Below are 6643 nucleotides of genomic sequence, written 5' to 3'. Positions count from 1 at the left end.
CTTCTCGGCAGACAGACAACTTGTGACAAATTACCTCTAGATCAATTCCAGGAATATCAGAGGGTCTCCAAGCAAATAAGTCTTTGTTGTTACGCAACACTGTAATAAGTTTGCTCAATAATTCTTCAGGCATACTTCCACCTATGTAAGTACATTGTCTCTCGTCTTGGCCTAACACCACAGTTGTTGTCTCTTCTTTTGGTTCCAACCTCTCATCATTCAATCTGGGGTCTAAATCCACCATTGCCACCATTTTTTCAGTATCTTTATTTGTTTTCAAATTCATCTTCAAACCTGCTGCATAACACTCCCGAGCATCTTTTTGATTGACATAAATTGTTGTTATCTCCCCCTTCTCTGTTGGGAATTTCATGGCCAAGTGCGGTGTTGAAACTATTGCCCCCAACTTATTCAAAGAAGATCGTCCCAACAATACATCGTACGATGTGGAAGCATCCACCACCAAATACCTGATTTTAATCTTTTTAGTCTTACTGCCTCTTCCGAATGTTGTCATTAAATCAACATATCCCTTTGTGCTAACTCTTTCACCCGAGAAGCCAATGATTTGTTCTCGGAAAGGTACAATATCTTCTTCTCTCAAGTGTAACCTTTTGAAAGTATCCCAAAAAAAAAAATATCAACTGAACTCCCCTGGTCAACCAAGGTTTTCATGACGGCATACTCAACTATTTATACCGTTATCATCATAGGGTCATCATGATCGGGATAAATTTCTTGAAAATCTTCATCTGTAAAAAGCATTGGTGGCAAAGTTCTTCTTTTGAATATATGATTAATGGTTTTGATACTTCTCCAATATTGTTTTCTTGCTGATGAGGATTCCTTTCCTGAGAACCCACCTGAAATTGTGTTTACAAACCCTCTGACCGGCCTTCCCAAACTTCACTCCCTACTTCGCCTTACCGACTGTGTGTTTTGATAGACCCCGTCACCTCTTCCTTCTGGCCTTCTACCCCTTCTATCGTCTCTCTTTTCTACTCTTCTATTTTCTCTTCTTTCAACTCTTTCCACCATTCTCTCTCCGATCTCACCCCCTCTCAAACCTCTCTTCGGGCTTACCCTCATTCTTGTATTCCTTCCTCGAACGAAACGTTTCAACTTCCCTGCTTGTATTAATTCTTCTATTCTATCTTTCAACCCAATACACTCTTCTATATGATGAACATGGTTTTTATGATACTCACAATGCTTAGTGTGATCTGCTCTTTCAGGTGTTCTTACTTTTCTTGGTGGTGGTATTATTTCTGCAGCCATGGCTTCCTGTAAGTTCTGTTTGTATTTAAGGGTGTGTATTGTTGGAACTTTCGACTTCTAAACTCTTCTCTAGCTCTTCTAACCATAGGTCCACTTTCTCTTTCTGTCGCCCTCTTTTCACCTCCATCAACCCTCACCTGATTTCGAAACTCTCTCAGTTCCTCCATCTGCATAAATTTTGATGGTCGCTGCCTTAACTCATCCAAATTAGTCGCGGGTTTCTTGCAAAGACTATCGGCAAATGGTCCTAGTTTCAACGTTGTTATCATATGATGCATGGTAACCTCTAGGCTGAGATTTCGAATTCCCAAAGCAACCTTTCCAAAGCGTTCCATGAACATTCTCAACGACTCTCCCTTCTCTTGCCTTATGTTCACCAAGGCAATCGATGTTAAATGATGAGGACGACTAGTTGCAAACTAAGCACCAAACTTTTCCACCAATGTATCAAAACAATCCACACTCAAGGGTGGGAGACGTGTGAACCAACTCAGCGTTGCCCCTCTTAACGTCGTGGGAAACACCCTGCACATAACAACATCATTCCATGTATATAAACTGATTTGGGTAGTATATATTGCAATATGTTCATCAGGGTCTGTATTTCCGTCATATTTATCAATAGTCAAATTTTTCCAATTGTCGGGTAGTGGAGTATCGACTATAACATCATAAAAGGGATGTTTTCTTAAAGATGCTCCTGCAAAAACCTCGGAGTTTTCGAGCAATCTTCTCTTTGTTTGGGAACTTTCATTATGATGAATCCTCTCATTCACTTGTGCTCTCAGCTGAACGGTTTCAAAGGATGAGTTCAAAACTGTTTCTTCTTGTAACTTTCTCCTCATACGTGTATTTTCGGCTCTTAACATACTCAATTCTTCTTCATTACTTTTTTTTAACATCTCAAACTCTTTCTGTAGCTGTACCAACATTGTCATTAGCATGCTAACATTATCTGCCTGCTCTCCTGCCTGTTCTTCCCTTTGATTCATCTTGTCTTCAACCTTTTTCAGCTACTTCTCGGCCCCACGGTGGACGCCAAAATGTTCTTACAACTAGGACCAAGAATACTAGAATCAGGTTGATAAGATTAACTCTTTTACAAATCTTCCAATCTTGAGTTGAACTCTCGACTTCAACTAGGGTTGGATGTTCTCGGCTTCTCCTCAAGCTGGGTGCTTTCGGCTTCTCCTCACGTTGGGTGCTCTCAGCTTCTTCTCACGTTGGCTACTCTCGGCTTCTCCTCCAACTAGGTGCTCTCGGCTTCTCCTTCACACAAATGGGGGGGTGTACCTGCAAGGCGCTCCGATGCCAAAGTCAGAAATAGTTTAATGTTCATCAGACAAAAATCACTCTCCTTTACCTCTTATGTTGACCTCCTATTTATACAGTTTTCTTAATGGGTTTTTCACTTTACCTTTGGACTTTCTTTCTACACTGTTTTATTATTTACGCACCCCCTAACGCAGGTTTCTTATGTAATTTTGGGCCTTGTTGTATATATGTTTTAGTTTTATTTTATATATTTATTGTTATAACCGAAAGGTTATTTCAGTATTAGCTTTCGGCCTAACCTCTCGGTTTTGACCTATCAGTACAGGGGTAATCTTGGAAAGCTTCACGTGTGTTTTGTGCAGGGAGGAAAAGAAGACAAGAAGCCATCTTTTTTTTCAAATGTAATGTAGCTTGGAGGGTTTGGTGCTTGTGTAGAAAGTAGGTTAGGGAGGACATAGTATACCATTGGGATGCCAAATCCTATTTCTCGTAGTTTAATCTTGTCTGGGCATCATAGAAGACAAACAGATATTGGGGATGTTTGTGGATTTTTGTGGTAGGGGAAATTTGGAAACAAAAGAATCTCATCTTATTTAAGAATGGTAGAGTTGATTGCTCAGAGATCTTTTCTCTAGCCCAACTCAAGGCGTGGTCATGGCTTATGAGCAAGGTAATTTTAGCTTCTTTTACTTATGCTCAATGGTGCATGGACCCAAAGACTTGTTTAGTATCTATAAGATAGTAAGGGTGTTAGTGGGCAATGTTTTTAGGAAGGTAAGGCTGTGATTTTTTGCTTTTGTATTGTTTTACAAGTAGCTTGGGACAGGTATTTCTAACAATGACCTTAGGTCATTTTGGAGGTTTTTTGTTTTTTGTTTTTTTTTTGCTGGGCAAGAGAGGGTAGATAGTCTGGAGCAGGAAAGAGGCACATCTTGGATCTTTCCTTAAACGAGGGGTGCTTGAAAGGACTTTGATATTTGAGTATGTTTGGACTCGTAAGGCATATTACGTCGAAGGATTAACTTTTTTGTGTTGTATGAATTTGATTGCATGGCTTGTTATCATTGGAGTATTTGTTATGTTAGCTAGAATGGTATTGTAGTGTTTGAAGTCGGAAAGATATTGTTTGGATGAAGTTTACGTTCCATTGTTATTGGCCTGCTTTTTGGCCTTGAACAAATTGTATAAGGGTTGGAATATCCCTGAAGTGTTTCATATTTATTTTATTTATTCTTCACTACAACAAAAATTATTTTTAACGGGAGTTATATTTGGCGTTACTGGCGGTTTTAACCCCCACTAAGTGCGTTACCTGCGGTTTGCTTTTCCCCTAGAACATCTAACGTCGCTACTGCCAGGGGTTTTCCAAACCCCCGCTACTGTCAGGGGTTTTCCAAACCCCCGCTACTGTCAAGGGGTTTTCAAACCCCCGCTACTACAAGGGCTTTTTCAAACTCCACTACTACTGGGGTTTCCCAACCCCCGTTAATCCATTTTTTATGTTTTTATAAATGAATTGTTTTTTTGTTCATTTAGTTATTTTTTAATACAATTAAATTCCAAACAACTAAAAAATTAAAAAAAAAAACAAATATTTTGAAATTTTATAATTGAATACAACATTTAATAAAGGAAAAAAAAAACAAAAAAACAACTTAAAGGTAATCTAACATAAACATAAAAGTATTATTTTATTCTCAATCATGAAAATAGACATAAACAAGATTCTTAATTTATGAATGGAATATTATATAATTAAACTTTTTACTTGTTATGGGAAAATTAAATTTATCTTATTGAGAAATTTGGTCAATTATTAGGTCCCTATTCAATGTTTCCAATGCCCAATACAAGTCAAATTAGAAACAATTTTCTGATTTAGTATGCAATCTTTAAACATTGCAATAATGATTAAAATGTTTCATGTTGTTACCAGTGTAATAGTAAACGCGTAACATTTTTCATTTTAGTATAATTAAAAAATTTAATCAAATATTTATTTGTCTTAATCGGTTAAATGTGTATAGTAGTTCCTACTAACTAAAATAATTGATTGTACATTTATTATATTTAAATTTCAGTATCTGTGACATAATCGATTTAACATATACTAATAAAAACCATACATCTTATATATTAGTTACCAATTTAAAAGTTAGTGATATGATAATAAAAATCAGATATAATTAGAACCAAGGTAAGAAAGTATACTTTTCAGAATTGAATATAATTAGAATCAATACAATACATTCTAAAAGAATGAATAATTATACATGAAAAATTGAGATATCATAACAAATGAATCCATATAATCTGAACAAATGCTAGGTGAAAAAAAATGTTGATCAAAATGGAGAAAAATGAAGGTCCCAGCTTGAACCTGAAGGTGAAGGTGATTATTAGTCTGGGAAATGCACCACCTACAATAAAGAGCTAGTTGCAATTCAGATGATGATTGCATCAGAAGAAACTAGAATGAATCAATCGAGATACCATATACAAGTAAATGAAAGATTGAAGGGAGAATTATTGCCCGAAAGTGTATTTTCAATTTAAGGAGATTACCAAAAGAATAGTAAAATAGTTTATATGTTGACTTAATTAACCATTCTTCTAGTTAATTCATCTTAAATAGATAATTATTTTACTAAAATATCTTAACATGTAGCTCCCAAAAATAAGTATTAGAAGCTAAACAAAAAAGAAAGACGACTACTAAACACATTAATTTGACATTGTCCTCCCTTAGGCACTATTATTACACAAATACATAGAGAGAATAGAAGAATAAAGGCAGAGTGGGTGGGTGGTTGTCATGGTAGTACAATACCTTAAAAGTTGTTATAATTCTTATTGCTCTCAAGTGCTTTTACTGTTGCCTTTTCAAATTCTTCCAAAACAAAGATTTTCACTGATTCAACATCCCTTGACCTAAAATAACCTAACAATGAAAAAATACCACAATTAGCATATTAAATAAATATTTCTTCCTTTAGGGTTGATTAAATAAAATGAAAATAAATCACATAAAAAGTATGTGGCATACTAATGCAATCAGACATCATTTTATTTATGCAATCTCTCAAATGATAATTCATAATTCTGCACTCATCTCAAATGATAACCTCAAATTTACAGTTATATTTCCAGCTTTTGAAGAATGCAAAACATACCATAATCATAATCATATCACTAACATTACATTATTCAAATTATAAACTTACAATGTTCAAATCATCAATGTACAATATTCATATCATAAAATACATTAATAATTAAAATATCTTAATAAATGAATCTTTTAGTACACAAAATTATTACCGTTTAAATATCTATTTCATCTATCATAATTAAGGTTTTTATTTTTCAGTTTTAGTATGAGTGTATGACTTTAAAGTAGTCTGATACATTAAAGTAATTATTGTAAATTACTACATTTATAAAGTAATTACAGGACAGTGAAAACTATATAGGAAACAAAAGAAACTTTAGAAAATAATAGTTTAAATAAAATGTGGCAATAAAGCATCCAAGGACACAAGATCCAGAAAACAAACCTTCAAACAATTCACAACAAGGTGCCTCCTAGTTTGTGCGGTTCCATTTTAAGGATCGGATATAATAGAATGACGAACATCCTCTTTCTGCACTATATGAACAAGTAATTACTAAGTTAATAAATTGTAAAGAACTGTAACATCCAAGAACAAAGACGAGATCCATAAAAAAAAGTTGTTTAGGTAATGGTAGGCATATGTAAATAAGTCAAAATATAGAAAAATAGCATAGAAATACATGCAAACATATAAATAGAAAATAAAAGGACCTATTGAAATGAATATCTGAAAAATTACAATTGCATTGCAATCCAACTGATATCACCAATGCTCATATGAAATCATGAGTTTATGCATGTAAATCAACATCTCTACGGTGATAAAAAGACAGATGTGTTAATAGTACTTTCCAATCATAACCCTAACTCTACAAGTTTAAAATTTAAAGAAAGCAAAAACCTCATTAAGGAATTGGTCAATCCTAACAAGCTTGGAGTGGTTACTCCATCTGCATTGCTCAAGGAGGTTTCCTC

General features: G+C 34.6%; 1 long non-coding RNA gene across 1 annotated transcript; it reads right to left on the bottom strand.

The window, feature by feature from the left end:
• Nucleotides 1–4788: 4788 nt before the first annotated feature.
• Nucleotides 4789–6287, bottom strand: LOC137817359 (uncharacterized). Its single transcript, XR_011081955.1, has 3 exons — nt 6111–6287; nt 5384–5494; nt 4789–4973 (listed from the first exon to the last, which is right to left on the bottom strand). It is a non-coding gene; the product is annotated as an uncharacterized lncRNA (long non-coding RNA).
• Nucleotides 6288–6643: the final 356 nt, after the last annotated feature.

The sequence above is a fragment of the Phaseolus vulgaris genome, unplaced genomic scaffold, assembly GCF_000499845.2.
Source record: "Phaseolus vulgaris cultivar G19833 unplaced genomic scaffold, P. vulgaris v2.0 scaffold_33, whole genome shotgun sequence".
NCBI lineage: Eukaryota > Viridiplantae > Streptophyta > Magnoliopsida > Fabales > Fabaceae > Phaseolus > Phaseolus vulgaris.
Note: the sequence above shows the minus strand (reverse complement) of the source record. Positions and strands in the feature narration are given on the sequence as shown.